The sequence below is a fragment of the Apium graveolens genome, chromosome 8 (assembly GCF_009905375.1).
Source record: "Apium graveolens cultivar Ventura chromosome 8, ASM990537v1, whole genome shotgun sequence".
Classification (NCBI taxonomy): domain Eukaryota; kingdom Viridiplantae; phylum Streptophyta; class Magnoliopsida; order Apiales; family Apiaceae; genus Apium; species Apium graveolens.
In genome coordinates, this window is record NC_133654.1 from 185,512,437 (window position 1) to 185,531,610 (window position 19,174).

A 19,174-nucleotide genomic window follows, 5' to 3' on the forward strand; every position below is an offset into this window, starting at 1 on the left:
CCAATGGTACTCCCCTAACAGCTTCTTCCCTTATCAGAAAATCACCTTGTGTTTACCACCTCTCCCGTACAATAGGATCCGTAGTTAGAAACAACAATGGTGTGGTGTAGTGTACATGTAGGATCTTTTTCTGAATCCCTGCTATTTCTCCCCCTTAGTTGAGGAATCCTCCAAACTATTACTTAAGCTTTTATCTCCCCCTTAAAGAAGGAATGTATGCCGTCGTCTGAAGGAGTTCTCATATTTCACTTGGTTGGAAAAGAAATAACAAGTAGTTTCTTTTTCTTCCTCACTGTGAGTGTGTGATCCTGTTTAGTGTACCTCACATGTGTTTCACTCTTCTCTCCACTCGTGTTTACACTCATTCTCACAAGTGTATCACTCTTCTCTCATAGCTCCATAATCCAGCTGTACCTGCAAGGAAAATCACCTTATCCATCCTTTAAGGAGGTCACAGGTGGTGCAATGGGAGTTCACAAATCCCCATCCTTGTTAAACTCGTCAGATAAATCTGAGTCATAATCTACAAGTTGCTAGTTTCCCTTTTAGGGTTCCAGATTTGAATTCTGGGAAGGTAAACAATGATCCAACAAATTTAGCATAAGGATCAAAGTTCCCTTCTAATGTCTGTGAAGACATTTCCTTGTGACTTATCAGGTAATATCTGAATCATTGTCAACAAGTTGCCGATCTGCACCTATGTCAGATCCACTATCCGCAGATGCATCCAGGGGATTTAAGCCTGGGGAGGTAGATACTAACCACTGACATATGGCTTTTGGATCAGTATCCTCTCCTAACACCTGTAAAGGCAATTGGTCCACTAACGAACCTTGAACAATCGAATCTGACCTTAAAATGGTCGAAACTCTTGTTTTCGTCAACTCATCCTTTGTGTGTGTAACCTCTCCTTGTGCATCAAGAATTGATTATGTTTGAAGTGGTGACACTACATCGGATACCTTGGCCGACAGGCAAAATTCAATAGACTCACCCTGTTGAGAGAATGAATCTAGTAACTGTTTTTGTGCCTTTTCAGCCATTACATCTTTTTGAGAAGATGTATGGGGGCTAGCAGTTGTCTCGGTTTAAATACTACTCATCTATGTAGGAGACAGAGCTACTGGGTTGACTACAGAACCTTCCTTATGTGGTGCACTAGGCACTATCTCCCTCACGCTCATTCATACTACTTTTAGTGGTAAAAGAGTGTTGGTTGGTTCTGTTTTTGTGTTTGTCTTTACAATCTGGGATAGACGTTGTGGATTTTCAACCTCATGACTGTCAATGAAAGAAAGTCATTGGAGACTGAACCTGTATCATAGAACATATGGTAATAGAGAGAAAATGATTTACAATAGTGATTTCAAAAGATTTTACATGACATAAGAAATCACTAATGTAGAAAGAAGTTTAATTTTTGTTTTTCAAAATGAATGAGTTTTTGATAAAACATTGATCACTTAGGGTAAAGTCTAAGTAATTCTCATTCATGTCAAAAGCTTACAAATATCTGCAACATAATGTTAACAACATATCATTGACCGATACTTGTCAAGTACTTTAGATACTAATTGTTATGTTGCATAATCAATATACCACTGCACATATAAAACAATATGATTGTGCTTAGTGATAAAAGAGTTATAAATATGACGACTCTACTAGTTCATATGAAATTATAACTTCTGTTAGAGTGCCATACCATGTCGTTGACGATTGCTTGAGCAGTATACTAGTTCATACCAACCTGAATTGAGATTGAAGAAGAGATTGCATAGTCCAATAGATCTGCAACTGCAAAGTCCATGAACTGTGGTGCACTGACTTCCTCTTTTAACTCACCAACCATGAGTACACTTGTACACATCTTACTAGAGTACAATTCCAAGTGTAATGTGCAGCAGGTGTCTGATATGTCGTAATATTCTCAAGTCTAATCACTGGTGCTATATGTTGGATACTGCTTCCTGATAATAACCTAGCACAATATACAAAATTACAATGATAACATTCCCAGCTTGCAACCAGCCATATCCCTCAGATAAACCTTTGCTGTTATCTCCAAAGGTAACCATGGGGCCAGCTTTCTCAACCACATTTGATAGCAGGGCTCTATCTCCGGTCATATGTCTTGATGATCCACTTGTCAAGAATCCACACTACCGGTTATACTTGTTTAATGCCCTGCACTACAAATGGATTAGACCTTCTTCGGAACCCAAACTTGGTTGGGCCCGGCATACTTGTAGAACTGTCCTTTGTCAGGCAAAACAACATTTTTAATTTTAATTGCCTCAACTTTCTCAATGACTGAACATTTGACCTTGTAAACAGCGTTAACAAATTTCTGTTTAAGCTTAGGCACAAATGTCTCCTTTCTAGCCTTAGAAGGACTAGCAGTCTTAGACCTATCATGCTTCTTGTTATTCACATGCTGACGAGGAGTAGTCTTATCATTAGACACATGCTTACCATTAAAATAAGCATACATCATATTAAAAGCACAAGACATACAATTAACAACACCACATGCTTTATGAGAGTGATTAACAGCAGGCAATTTATGCATGGTAGACATGGCATTATTGTTATCCAACTCATGTGTATCTGAGTTAGTCTCAGTTGCTTTCACAACTTTGACTGGAACTTTCGACTCACTTGACTTGGAAACAATCTTCTCATTAGCAAGATCTTCAGCACGTATTTCTTCTTGAATAACAGAAGAGGTCGCATCAAATGGTTCAGCAATTGATGCTTTATAGAGGGGTTCATCAACACCCTTAAGCACATGTGGTACTTCCCTCCCTTTAGCACAGACATGAGGAGGGGAGTTTATGCCTAATTCTCCAATAGCAGCATTGTAATCATAACCTATTCCAGATGTTTGATTAACAGCTTGCTTACTGTAGAACTCTTTAGCCTTCGAACAAGAATTGAAGTAGGCTCTAACCTTAGTCTCAAGACCGGTGATCTTGTCTTTGAGAATAGTTTCGAGTTTTCTATAACAGTCAACTCTATTCTCTAGAAAAGATACCTGTTCTTTTAATTTGTCTTGATTAATGTGCACAAGTCTTAATTCATTGACCTCTTTCTCAAGGTCTGTGATCTGTAAACTTAACAGTTCATTATCACGACGTGCACAATCTAAGTTACCTCTTAGATGATAAACCATTTCAGCATCAGAAAGTTTTACCTCTATTCTTGATGATGAAGCTTTTCCATCAATAGCCATAAGAGCAAGATTTCCTTCATCTTCATCTTCACTGTCAGTATCATCCCAGCTTCTTCCCTTTGCCAGATAAGCCCTTTCAGAGTTCTTTCTTACTTGCTTTGGCTTCCTACATTCTGTGGCAAAGTGTCCCAACTCATTGCAGTTATATCATCTAATGGTGCTTCGATCAACCATCCCTGTTTTGTACCCACCACTGCTGGTGTTAGAGGATGAAGATCCACCTTTCTGGAATTTGTTGTAGTTGGACTTGTACTTAAGCTTGGGATTCCTCCTGAATCTGACATGGGAGAATCTCTTGACAATTTGGGCCATTGATTCATCTTCCAATTGCTCCAGCTCTTCCAAGGAATAAAAATCATCACTTGATTGATTTGTAGTAGGAGGATCATATTCTGCTACTAACTCATTTTCCTCACCCTTGGAAAACTGTACCATTCTTTCTAACTGTTGAGATTGTCGTTGTTGTTGACCTTCAGCTACAAGTGCATTAGATGTGCTGACCATTCTATCCTTCCCGTAGACTTCCTTCTGTTGAATCTGCTCCAACTCATAGGTTTTTAACACTCCATAGAGCCTGTCCAAAGAAATCTCACTCAGATCTCTAGCTTCTCTAATGGCAGTGATTCTATGTTCAAGATGAGCTGGCAGTGTTAAAAGGAACTTTTTGTTGACCTCCCTGATTGAATAATACTTTCCATTGATGTTCAGGTTGTTGATCAACGCATTGTACCTCTCAAACACTTCAGTAATTCCTTCTCCTGGATTTGATTTGAAATGTTCATATTCAGAGGTTAGGATTTCCAACTTGTTCTCCCTAACTTCCTCTGTGCCTTCATTAATCACCTCAATAGTTTCCCACATGTGTTTGGAATTTTTACAGTTCATCACATGTCTGTTCATCAAGGGATCAAGGGAATCAATTAATATTAATTGAAGGCTGGCATCCAAGGAGGCTTCTTCCTTCTCAGCAGGAGTAAAATCTTCAGGCTCTTTTGGATAGGTTCTAGCTTCAGTAGTCACCACACCATCTATTATTACCTCCGGTTCAATAACCATCGGAGTTTTTATACCCTTCTTTAACAAGTTTGAATATTTGGGATTTGCAACTTGTAAAAATAATAGCATCTTCTTCTTCCACATGATATAATTCTCTTTATCAAATTGTGGAATTTTAACGGTTCCAACTTTATGTGAAGTCATTATGAATTTTTGAATAAATAAAAATTCAAGGAGTTGAAAAATCACAAAAGTCTAGGATCTTGATTTGTTCGTTAATCAGAAGGCTCTGATACCAATTGTTAGGTCCCAATGTGTTTGTAGAAGGGGGGGTTGAATACAAACAGTACCGAATAATCGAATTAAATGCGGAATAAAAAATGTGAAACAAAATTCAAGTTAAATAAAAATATTATTAAACTTGAAAGGTGTTGCAACAACTGTATCGATTACAAGGAATTAATCTCAAATTAATTATCACAAATTTAGAATAAATTCGACATGAACTTTTTCTATTTTTGCAATAATTAGAATCAAATGCTAAACGCGATTTGAGATTAAGTTCTAGGGATTTTGATCCGCTAGATTGTTACACAAGAACAAGATAAAGATTTCTAGTTGATTGGATTTAACTTTACAATCTAGAAATTTAATCTTGGATTAAACAGATGAAAAATGTAATATTTCAAGGCGGCTGCTTTTCTTGTTCTTTGTTCTTCTGTTTGAATGATGATTGATATGCTGCTTCTCTGCTTCTATTTAAATCAACAAAACCAATAGAATTGACTTGGCATGACAATCCTATAGCTGGCAAGACTTTTGGTAGGACAATTGAATGAACTAGCAAGACAATCTGAATGAACTAGCATGACAATCAGAATGAACTAGCATGACAATCAGAATGAACTAGCAAGACAATCATCCTCCTAGAGTAACTTTCGGTATGACAATGGAAAATGGCCTAGCATGACAATCGGTATGACAATCCTGATTGTCATGCTAGTTCATTTTCAATTGTCTTGCTGATTTAATGCTTGAATTTAATCCAATTAAGCTTCTGAAAATTCCTAAAATTCCTAGAATTAATTCAGAATTAATTAATCAATTAATTCAATTAATAAATAAATTATTCTTCGCAGATATAATTTATTTTCTTAATTAAATTAGATGACTTAATTAATTAATAGAGAATTAATTCTAGTCTTGAGCAGCAACCATTCTTCTGCAAATCTTCTGAAAATCACTGAAAATTATGAATCAATTCCATCACTTCAACGTTGACACTCGATGTACTGTCTGGTTCATGAGTGACTAACTTCCGTGACGTTTCTTCATGTCTTGACTTTGACACTTTGATTTTCTTCAGATTAAATCCTTGTAATTAATTGATACTCTAACGAGATCTCTGTCACTTGATTAAATCCACGATCTTGACTTATATCACTGAGGCATGATCAATTTCTTGAACTTCTTCCAGTGAATTAATTCCTCAAGTCTGTAGATGAACCTTGTCTCTGAATCCTTTGACAGATATTACTTTGCGAGATCTCTCTGACGGTCGATCCACTATTTACTTATTACATTCTTATTTGAGTTGAGTTGAATCCTCGAATATACAAATAGGTCTATGACATATGACTTACACTTTTCAATCTGGTGTTGGAGTTGTCTGTAGAACTCAGATTCATGTTCATTAGATTGATCCAACATCTCTTGCATTTCTTTAAGAGTTTCATTGCTTGAAATCTTTAGCTGGACTTCTAGTCTGAAAAATCTTCTGGTGTTCTTTTCATCTTTAAACTCCATTAACCAGTATGGCCTTAAGTGCACTGTAACACCCCCAGATCCGGGGTCGGGGATCCTGGTCGTCACGGTCTTTCTTTCCACAATATCACTTCACTTAATTAATATTAATAACCTTATGCTGTGACCCCACACTAACACACACCACAACCCGTTATAGTCTCAGAGATGAAATTTAAATAAGTACAAGTCTTTGAATCCACAATTTAAAAGTTATTACAACCCAAAATGATTACTTGATAAATTTACAGTTAATTGCCATTATCTGCCACAAGTTATAATTATACATAATTGATTCTCAAAAGTAGATGGTCTGATCTACAATAGATCTACCTCTGCAGCTATAGCAGCTACAACATCAACGGGAAGACGCGGGACGCTTCCCACGCGCTTGCACTGGGTCTGCTGGAGTCTGGCCATCTTTCCTAACTGTTGTTGTGTGATGAAGAAATAAAACAAGGGTGAGCAGCAAGCCCACCAAAATAATATGTATAATGATTTACAATATATGAGCCTACTCATAATACTCATGAAAGTCTTGGTCAAAAGAAATGAACCAAGTTTGATATCTTAATGCGATGAAGTCGCAAAATATTCAGTATATATACATATATACTTTTCAAAATATTGGAAGTCCTCTTCCATGCATAATATACACAAAATCCCAGTGTATAACTGTATATATAAAAAAAAAATATCGTTGCAAGGTGATCTCATATATCTAACCTTGTCTCAACATTTTTCTGAAAATCTTTGTCATTCATAAGACAATTATTAACTAGATATAAGTTTATAAAATGAAGTTACAAGATACCCCAATATACTTATATCTTTCCCAAATACTACTTGAACTACCACCGTTCAAGTTATAATCAGCTTCAAAAGTTCATCACATAGATGAGACTATAAGACAAGATTTGAATAGATTAAATCTTTTAAAATATCATCAAAATAAAATGAAGTTACGAGATACTTCATTTGATGTAAACATCATTTTGAAAACTTGACCCTGCCAACACTCAACAATCGCCCAACCGTAGCCTTTCTATCGAAGTGCTCTGGGTAGTGTTGCAGAAATTATCCAATTGGATGATGAACTCATTACGGGAGTTTGCCGCGCCAGGAAGACCACTTATGATGATCAGTCGTAGTAGTACAACCCCACCATTTTCTACATATAGAGGAGAACCTGTCGGATTTACTTGTCAACCGAACACTGAACTCCTAAGGAATGGACCGCCTTAGCGGAACTTCCAGGCCATTTGGGCCAATATAATAAGGCTGGGCCGGCGCTACTCGGCCACTTACGCCACTCCTAGTTCAGATGAAATCCATGACTCTGAAACGTAAAGCTTGTCCCCACTTTCCCCAAGTAGAAACTTGTTGATACGGCTCCACCAAGAAGTCGTATCTATTTGGAAAGGAGAACTCACCGATATTTCCCAGGCGATGCCTGTTAATGGATTAACTTGTTCCAAGAATTTTACTTCCCGAGTGTTGGGTAAGTAATCAATTCATTTATCAAAACAACAACCTTGTTGCGAATATAAAACACACCACAGAGCCGGATCCCTCAGGTTTTGAGCGAGTATTTAAATCCCCTTCGAAAGGAGGATCTTAAAAAAAATGAGTTTTGGGATCCGCTCTAACTTTTAAAAAAATCATTTTGAAGACTCGCAAAACATTTTTAAGAATGTTTGGAGTGAAGCTGATTTAATGAAGTAAATCAGTCCCCAGAATATTTAGAAAATGTCTGAATATTATTATTTAAATAATATTCCCATAAAGAATAATATTTATAAAATAATTGAAGTAGAAGTATTAAAACTTATACTTGAAATGAATAGCAAATTATCAAAGATATACTTATACGAAAGTAATATCTTTATTTGAATAATCAAAAGTAAGTTTGATTATCGACACCTTATTCTTTAATACAATAAAGAATATTATTAAGTAATAAGCGGAGTCATAATACCTCGAATGAATACTATAAATAATATTTATAAAATAAAGGAGTCATACATCCTCAAATGAATATCCAAGTAATATTCAATAATAATATAAACTGAGTCATAAGCCCTCGAATGAATATTCAAATAATATTCAAATAATAAAATAAACTGAGTCATAAGCCCTCGAATGAATACTCAAATTAATATTCAATTAAGTAAAATAAAGGTATCGAATAAACCTTATTCGATCCATAGTTTTAAAAACTATATCCGTATATATAAATATATATATATATAATATACTCGGGAACATCGACTCCCGGTTTAGAAATATGTTCACCTTTTATCCCCTATACTAAGGGTATACGCAACTACTTGCTTATTTCTAGCATAGGTATTATGCAACTATAAGCATTGAAATCAACAGATAGATAACCAGATTACGAAACAGACATGCATATATACCATATCAGCATGCTCCAATATATCGCAAAATTTGCTAATAACAATCATGCACTATCACAAGATAATGCATATACATATATTTACATCACAACAACAGTATATCGGGTAGAAAACTTGCCTGAGCGACTGGGGGTTACGAATGGCTCGGGACGAGCCTGGTAACCTATAAACAACAAGTAAGTTGGAATTAAACCAAAGTCACTTGTAAATCTATACTCTAACCAACTCAGACTCTAACGCTCGTTTTGCGCTTACTGATTCTCTTAAGTCACTCGAGTACCCTCGGCTCCACCATTTTTAATAATTTAACCTTTACGAGTTTTAAGGCGATTCCTTCGCGAGTGTCTTACCAACTGCCTAACACACTTACCATAAATGTTTCATGCATTAATTAACCCTTTTTGGTCTTTAACCTATGTTTCAAAGTAAGGCGAGGGGAAAAGTTTCGTTCGCGAAACGCCGTTACTTGAAACGGTCGTTTCTCCTAAACCGTGCGTCGGAATCGAACGAACTACATATCAAAACGAAGCTCGTAACATGAGTTATCTAAACATGGCAGTGGTGATAATCTAGCAGGGGGTTCTCGGGTCCTAATGTTATGCACAAAAACAGTCTACAGGAAATCGGACGTTACGACGGCTATATTTACGCGATTTCCCAAATTTAAACCAATTCAATCAACCACAATTTCAACTCCAATTCACAACCCAATCAAACCTCCAATTAAACTACACCACAACAGCCCCAAATCAACTCAATATTACCAATTTATTCATCTACACCAAGTCAAAAATGTGACCAAGAACTTCAAATCTAACAAGCATCACTCCTAACTCCAAAATCAACAAAACCACTTACTAAACAAAGCTCTATCATGAGTACACACTCATTACACTAACCCATCATCTAACATTATGAAATCCAAACCAACAAAACTTAATACTAAGGGTTTGAGAAGTTATACCTTCCTTGGAGAGTGGAGAATCAAGAGAATGGCTTGGAATCACCCTTAAAGTCCTTATCCAAGCTTAATCTAAACAAAACTTCAAGAACACAAATTTTAGTTCTTGAAAACACTATTCACCATCTTCTTTCATGATTTATAGAAAAAGATTGGCTTGGAATTAGAAGCTCAAACTTATAGGAAGTATGTAACTATCCATGGGGAAGCTTAGATAATTACCTTGCTAAATAGTAAGTGGTGGAGCTTGGATCTTCAAATTTTAAGAAATGCACCCGAGAGCTTGAAGAAGAAGAAGAGAGATTTTTGTGTTTTGGCTTGATTTGCTTTTGGTTGGTTGATTTTTGTTGTTTGTTTTAGTGAATTACCTAGTTGCCCTTGGTTTTGTGTGGTTAAAAAGTCACCACATCTCCTTCCTTTCTTGTCATGCCTATGTCACCTTGCACATGTCATAATGCTCCCACTTGTCCACACCTTGTGGTTTAATGATGTCACAATCCCTGGCTTCTTGTACAAGCTTGTCTCTTGGTCACTTATTTGTTTTACGGTTCGCTTATCTTTCGTTCTCGTTTATCGTTTGAGGGATCATACCCGGGATCTTATTACTTAGGTTCCCTTAACCTTTCTCAATATATTATATTCCTTTTATGATCCTCTCCTATAATCCTTTAATTTAAATCCTTTTTATTCTGTTACCTTATACTCAATTCTCTCCGTATCTTGTGAATTTCCGGGAAAAATCAAAGTGTTCGGAATTGGATTCTGACGATCTTTACATACACTTATATACCACATAGAGTACTAATAATATCCCATAAGATCAATAAAAGAACCCCTACATAGCGTGGCATGAAAAGTTTTCTCATTCAGCAAAAACACTATTCATAAGGGTTTCAAAAATTTCCCAAAAATTAGGGTTATTACAGTCTCCCCTCCTTAAAAGGATTCCGTCCCGGAATCAGATAGAAAACAATTGGGGATACTTTCTTAGCATTACACTTTCTAACTCTCGAGTCAATTTTCCCACATTGTGGTTCTACCACCAAACTCTGCCTAGTTTGATAACCCTTCTCCTAAGCACTCGTTCCTTTTTACTCTATACCCTTCCTGGTTGCTCCATATAGGTTACGTCTGGTTGCATATCTATGCGCTCATATGCCTCTATTTATCTGGCATCCGAATACACTTCCTTAACATTGATACGTGGAACACGTTATGAACTTGCTACAGGTTCCGGGGTAGGGTTAGCTCATATGCTAACTTCCCAAACGTCCTAATATATCCAAGGGTCCAACAAATTGTAGACTTAGCTTTCCTTTCTTTCCGAACCTCATCAATCCTTTCCAAGGGATACCTATAACATTACTAGGTCCCCTATTTCATACTCTTTATCCTTTCGTGTCAAATCAACATACTTATCATGTCCATCTTGGGCTACTACCAGCCGTCCTCTGATTAGATCTATCATATCCTTGGTCCTTTGGACTACTGCGGGTCCGAGCATCTTGCGCTCTACAACTTCATCCTAATATAAGGGAGATCGACATTGTCTTCCCTCAAGGATCTCATAAGGCGATATCTCAATACTGACATATGATCTATTGTCGTAAGAAAACTCAATCCGCGTTATGTGATCATTCCAATTCCTTTCAAGTCTATTGCACAGACTCTCATTATAGCTTCTAGCATTATAGCTTTTGCTTCTTAATACCCATTCTTTTCCAGTTCGTAATCGCTACTACCTTCCGTTCCTAATATTATACTAGTTATACTTTTGCTCGCTAGCGTTCTATAACCTTTTAATAACCACGTCAACCTTAGTATCACGAATGTGTTTCCATTCCGCATACTACCACCACTTTATTACTCCTTTTTCAGTTGTTTCTATTTTCCAAAATTTGATCAATCAAATAGAAGTAAAGGAATTTGTTGAGAGATCACTATGATCATGTACACTTGTTATATCGCATAGTTAGTACAGAAGGTGGCCAGCCTTTAGTACTGGCAAGCAATTAAACAATAGCTGGTATCCTACTCGGCTTCTATCACACAGATAGATAGTCATTCGGCAATACCTCCCCTTCTGGAAGGGTTGTTCTTCTCAGCTTACATGAAATGAAAAGAAGAGAAAAGAACGAACTGAAGAGAATTGTATATATAAAAAAATATACTGCCACAAAATATCTGGCTTGGAACCTACCTCTGAACTATAGAGGTTTGTCATAGGAGAACAAAACATATATGTATTTATATCAACATCAAGTATTATAGCATCGCATTTCACGTGCCTAAATATTTTCGCTATCTCGTCCATCATTCTATGGACCCATGCTCTTCCTCGAGCTTATACACAATTACCTTTGAAACTCCCTCGACATCGAAAATCGAATCTGGGATCTCATTCTAGACATCATCGTTACTTGAATTCTATGCTTGCACCGCAACCTTCCTCGTATAATAATACGACTCTCTATTGATAAGAAAGAATAATAATTCACTAGGTAGATACTCTACTTAATTAGTCTATCAATGATAACTTATACACTACCACGACCCGATTAGTGGTACTCAATCTCAACACCCATTCCAATACAACTCTCACGGTTGTAATCAGCTCATTACTCGCAGAATCATTGCTGCCTTACTATGGTCCACCACTGACCTACTGTAGTCATTCATTTTCCATGAAGTCTTAATAGCTAACCATACGGAGTCCATACATCTCGTATCAAATCCTTCTAAGGAGGTAACATAATCACCCTTCCTGATTCATGAAGAACACTCCTGATCCTGACATACATACATGACATGAAGCAGATAAAAGTGCAGAAGAGTTTCAATCAAAGCAACGATAGCAGGTTAATACCATTCTTAATCATACGCCCTAAATAGAAGAATTAACTCAAGGGTTCATCTAGTCCTTTTTGAAACATGGTTCTGGCTTATCTCAAGATAGGACCTTCTAAGATAGATAGCCCGTTCATGGTGATTACACGAATTAAACATTTACCAACTACTATTACGGTTGGGTATTGCACAGTCAACAGAAGGAATGTCAATCTTCCTAACCATAATTCAACCTTCACATTTTTAACCATCATCACTGTATTCTTTTGGCACACGCGCCTATAATTATCCACTTACCTTTAAAGTGTCGGCCACCTCTTTGGCCTTTCCTGATAGTAAAATTTCCTTACAGTCAATGTCACATTAACCACCTCCAATAAATTTCTACCTTATTTCAATCACAGCTTATGTGAAAATGCTTTCCTTAAAATCTGATGAGTAAAAAAAAAATCACCATTTTTCCTTAAGTTATTGCCTCAGTCTTTAGAGGTTAATCACTGTCATGACTGACTCTCAATCATAATTAGAACATCTTTTTTTTTTTAAGTCCTAATTGCCCTGAACAATTTCGACCTTTACTGGTTCGATCCATACTTTCTCGTGGTTTAACACGTGCCCCACTTGGCATCATTATAATTACGTCATATTTCTTTTATCAACATTTTTATTCTTGAGAATTTTGAATATTACCTTTCTCCTTGTAAAACCTCTAAGGTTATCCTTCAATCGTTCCTCCTGTATTCCCTAGATACAGGGCATATCAAAATACCATTCACTATTACTAGAACCATTGTCTATATACATCTGAAAAATTTCTCCACTAATTCTTAAAGGTTATTGTTACCTTAATCCTTTCCAATTCATACTGTCAAAACTCATACTATCCCTATTAAGGGTGAAATGCCAACTGTAACACCCCCAAATCCGGGGTCGGGGATCCGGGTTGTCACGAGTTCCATTTCCCTTAATAACACCCAATCTTAATAATTAATCAACTACTCTGTACTGTGACCCCACAATAAACACACACACCACACGTTATAGTCTCAGAGATGAACATCCAAAAATAATCACAAGTCATTTTAATCCACAATTATCTGCCAATACACCTTAAAAGGTTTTCTGAATAAATTTACATTTTCTTTGCTATTATTACAATTCATAAGTATAAATAAATCTGGTACATCAAAAGTTGAAGCCTAGTCTATTGGTATTTCCCACCTTAGCTACAACAACTTCAATGCCTATAGGAAGCTGCAGAACGTTTCCTATCCGCTCGTGAATTGGGAGCTTGGTCCTGTTCATCTTGTCTATCTGATGTTGTGTGATGAAAGAAGAAAGCAAGGGTGAGCAGCAAGCCCACCAAAATAATATGTATAATAATTTACAATATATGAGCCTTCTCATAGTACTCATGAAAGTCTTGGTCAAAAGAAATGAACCAAGTTTGATATCTTAATGCGATGAAGTCGCAAAATATTCAGTATATATACATATATACTTTTCAAAATCTTGGAAGTCCTCTTCCATGCATAATATACACAGAGTTCCAGTGTATAACTGTATAAAAATATCGTTGCAAGGTGATCTCATATATCTAACCTTGTCTCAACGTTTTTCTGAAAATCTTTGTCATGCATAAGATAATCATTTACTAGATATAAGTTTAAAAGATGAAGTTACAAGATACTCCAATATACTTATATCTTTTCCAAATACTACTTGAACTACCACCGTTCAAGTTATAATTAGTTTCAAAAGTTCATCACGTAGATGAGACTACAAGACCAGATTTGAATAGATTAAATCTTTAAAATATCATCAAAATAAAATGAAGTTACGAGATACTTCATTTGATGCAAACATCATTTTGAAAACTTGACCCTGCCAACACTCAACAATCGCCCAACCGTAGCCTTTCTATCGAAGTGCTCTGGGTAGTGTTGCAGAAATATCCAATTGGATGATGAACTCATTACGGGAGTTTGCCGCGCCAGGAAGACCACTTACGATGATCAGTCGTAGTAGTACAACCCCACCATTTTCTACATGTAGAGGAGAACCTGTCGGATTTACTTGTCAACCGAACACTGAACTCCTAAGGAATGGACCGCCTTAGCGGAACTTCCAGGCCATTTGGGCCAATATAATAAGGCTGGGCCGGCGCTACTCGGCCACTTACGCCACTCCTAGTTCAGATGAAATCCATGACTCTGAAACGTAAAGCTTGTCCCCACTTTCCCCAAGTAGAAACTTGTTGATACGGCTCCACCAAGAAGTCGTATCTATTTGGAAAGGAGAACTCACCGATATTTCCCAGGCGATGCCTGTTAATGGATTAACTTGTTCCAAGAATTTTACTTCCCGAGTGTTGGGTAAGTAATCAATTCATTTATCAAAACAGCAACCTTGTTGCGAATATAAAACACACCACAGAGCCGGATCCCTCAGGTTTTGAGCGAGTATTTAAATCCCCTTCGAAAGGAGGATCTTAAAAAAAATGAGTTTTGGGATCCGCTCTAACTTTTAAAAAAATCATTTTGAAGACTCGCAAAACATTTTTAAGAATGTTTGGAGTGAAGCTGATTTAATGAAGTAAATCAGTCCCCAGAATATTTAGAAAATGTCTGAATATTATTATTTAAATAATATTCCCATAAAGAATAATCTTTATAAAATAATTGAAGTAGAAGTATTAAAACTTATACTTGAAATGAATAGCAAATAATCAAAGATATACTTATACGAAAGTAATATCTTTATTTGAATAATCAAAAGTAAGTTTGATTATCGACACCTTATTCTTTAATACAATAAAGAATATTATTAAGTAATAAGCGGAGTCATAATACCTCGAATGAATACTATAAATAATATTCATAAAATAAAGGAGTCATACATCCTCAAATGAATATCCAAGTAATATTCAATAATAATATAAACTGAGTCATAAGCCCTCGAATGAATATTCAAATAATATTCAAATAATAAAATAAACTGAGTCATAAGCCCTCGAATGAATACTCAAATTAATATTCAATTAAGTAAAATAAAGGTATCGAATAAACCTTATTCGATCCATAGTTTTAAAAACTATATCCATATATATATAAATATATATATATATAATATACTCGGGAACATCGACTCCCGGTTTAGAAATATGTTCACCTTTTATCCCCTATACTAAGGGTATACGCAACTACTTGCTTATTTCTAGCATAGGTATTATGCAACTATAAGCATTGAAATCAACAGATAGATAACCAGATTACGAAACATACATGCATATATACCATATCAGCATGCTCCAATATATCGCAAAATTTGCTAATAACAATCATGCACTATCACAAGATAATGCATATACATATATTTACATCACAACAACAGTATATCGGGTAGAAAACTTGCCTGAGCGACTGGGGGTTACGAATGGCTCGGGACGAGTCTGGTAACCTATAAACAACAAGTAAGTTGGAATTAAACCAAAGTCACTTGTAAATCTATACTCTAACCAACTCAGACTCTAACGCTCGTTTTGCGCTTACTGATTCTCTTAAGTCACTCGAGTACCCTCGGCTCCACCATTTTTAATAATTTAACCTTTACGAGTTTTAAGGCGATTCCTTTGCGAGTGTCTTACCAACTTCCTAACACACTTACCATAAATGTTTCATGCATTAATTAACCCTTTTTGGTTTTTAACCTATGTTTCAAAGTAAGGCGAGGGGAAAAGTTTCGTTCGCGAAACGCCGTTACTTGAAACGGTCGTTTCTCCTAAACCGTGCATCGGAATCGAACGAACTACATATCAAAACGAAGCTCGTAACATGAGCTATCTAAACATCGCAGTGGTCATAATCTAGCAGGGGGTTCTCGGGTCCTAATGTTATGCACAAAAACAGTCCAAAGAAAATCGGACGTTACGACGGCTATGTTTACGCGATTACCAATGTTTAAACTACTCCAATTAACCACCAACCAACTCATAACCATCAATACAACAAAACTTCACCTAAACCATACCACATCAGTCCATAATCTCCAAGGTTTTCAACTCAAACAACCACAATCAAGACCTATGAACTATAATCAAGCTTCAATTACCAAAACACTTCCAAATCAAACCAAACTACTAATAATCACAATCCATGCTTCTCATTTCACAACACCAACCATTAAACTTACTAACAAATAAAGTAAAGGCTAGGGTTTGAAGTTTATACCTTCCTTGGGAGGTGTTAAGTTGCTAGGAAGCCTTAGGGAGCCTCCTACAAGCTTGATCTTTCCAAAGAAATCAAGAACACAAAGTTAGGCTTTGAAGTTTCTAAAAGTCCGATTTAAAGAACTGTAAATATGAGGGTCTTACCATGATTATTTGGACGAGACTTGTGAACAAGAGTTGTAGGCCATCTCAATACCTTTCCAATGAGCTATAGAACATAATATTTGAGTGAGAAATGAAGGAGATACAGCAGTTTTAGTGTTCTGATTCTGTTTTGGCCGAGAGCATGAAGAACAATGCCTTGGTTTCTTTTTGATTTTGATGAAAAATGATTTGCTTGGCTTGGTTGCTTGGTTTTTGTGCTTGCTTTAGTCAATTACCTTCTTGCCCTTGAATTTGTGTGGTTACAAAGCCACCACACCTCCTTCCTTCCCATGTCATGCTTATGTCACCTTGCACATGTCATAATGCTCCCACTTGTCCACACCTTGTGGTTTGATGATGTCACAATCCCTGGCTTCTTGTACAAGCTTGTCTCTTGGTCACTTATTTGTTTTACGGTTCGCTTATCTTTCGTTCTCGTTTATCGTTTGAGGGATCATACCCGGGATCTTATTACTTAGGTTCCCTTAACCTTTCTCAATATATTATATTCCTTTTATAATCCTCTCCTATAATCCTTTAATTTAAATCCTTTTTATCCTGTTACCTTATACTCAATTCTTTCGGTATCTGGTGGATTTTCGAGAAAAATCAAAGTGTTCGGAATTGGATTCTGACGATCTTTACATACACTTATTTACTTTATGGAATACTAATACGATCTTAGAATTTCCATAACAGTACTCCTATATAGCGTGGTCTGATAATTTTTCTTAATCAGCATCATCAGCAAAAGTTACTATTCATCCGTGTTTCAAAAAATTCCAAAAATTGGGGTTATTACAGTCTCCCCTCCTTAAAAGGATTCCGTCCCGGAATCAGATAAAAATGAATAGGGATACTTTCTTAGCATTGCACTTTCTAACTCTCAAGTAAATTTTCCCACGTTGTGGTTCTACCACCAAACTCTGCCTAGTTTGATAATCCTTCTCCTAAGCACTTGTTCCTTTTCACTCTATAACCCTTCCTGGTTGCTCCATATAGGTTACGTCTGGTTGCATGTCTATGCACTCATATGCCCCTATTTGTCTGGCATCCGAATTATACTTACTTAACATTGATATGTGGAACACGCTATGAACTTACTACATGTTCGGGGGTAGGGCTAGCTCATATGCTAACTTCCCAAAACGTCTTAATATATCCAAGGGTCCAACAATTTGTGGACTTAGCTTTCCTTTCTTTCCGAACCTCATCAATCCTTTCCAAGGGATACCTATAACATTTCTAGGTCCCCTATTTCATACTCTTTGTCCTTTCGAGTCAAATCAGCATACCTCTTATGTCCATCTTGGGTTACTACCAGCCGTCCTCTGATTAGATCTATTATATCCCTGGTCCTTTGGACTACTGCGGGTCCGAGCATCTTGCGCTCTACAACTTCATCCTAACATAAGGGAGATCGACATTGTCTTCCCTCAAGGATCTCATAAGGCGACATCTCGATAATGACATATGATCTATTGTCGTAAGAAAACTTAATCCGTGTTAAGTGATCATTCCAAATTCTTTCAAGTCTATTGCACAGACTCTCATTATAGCGTTTAGCATTAGAGCTTTTGCTTCTTAATACCTATTCTTTTCCAGCTCGTAATCGCTACTACCTTCCGTTCCTAATATTATACTGGTTATACTTTTGCTTGTTAGCGTTCTATAACCTTTTAATAACCACGTCAACCTTAGTATCACGAATGTGCTTCCATTCTGAATACCACCATAACTTTACTACTCCTTTTTCAGATGTTTCTATTTCCCAAAGTTTGATCAATCATATAGAAGTAAAGGAATTTGTTGAGAGATCACTATGATCATGAACACTTGTTCTATTGCATAGTTAGTACAGAAGGTGGCCAGCCTTTAGTACTTGACAAGCAATTAAACAACATGTGGTATCCTACTAGGCTTCTATCACAAAGATAGATAGTCATTCGGCAATACCTCCCCTTCTGGAAGGGTTGTTCTTCTCAGCTTACATGAAATGAAAAGAAGAGAAAAGAACGAACTGAAGAGAATTGTATATATGAAAAAAATTATTGCCATAAAATATCTGGCTTGGAATCTACCTCTGAACTATAGAGGTTTGTCATAGGAGAACAAAACATATATGTATTTATATCAACATCAAGTATTATAGCATCGTATTTCACATGCCTAAATATTTTCGATATCCCGTCCATCATTCTATGGACCCATGCTCTTCCTCGAGCTTATACACAATCACCTTTGAAACTCCCTCGACATTGAAAATCGAATCTGGGATCTCACTCTATACATCATCGTTACTAGAATTCTATGCTTGCACCGCAACCTTCCTCGTATCATAATACGACTCTCTATTGATAAGAAAGAATAATTATTCACTAGGTAGATACTCTACTTAATTAGTCTATCAATGATAACTTATACACTACCACGACCCGATTAGTGGTACTCAATCTCAACACCCATTCCAATACAACTCTCATGGTTGTAATCAGCTCACTACTCGCAGAATCATTGATGCCTTACTATGGTCCACCACT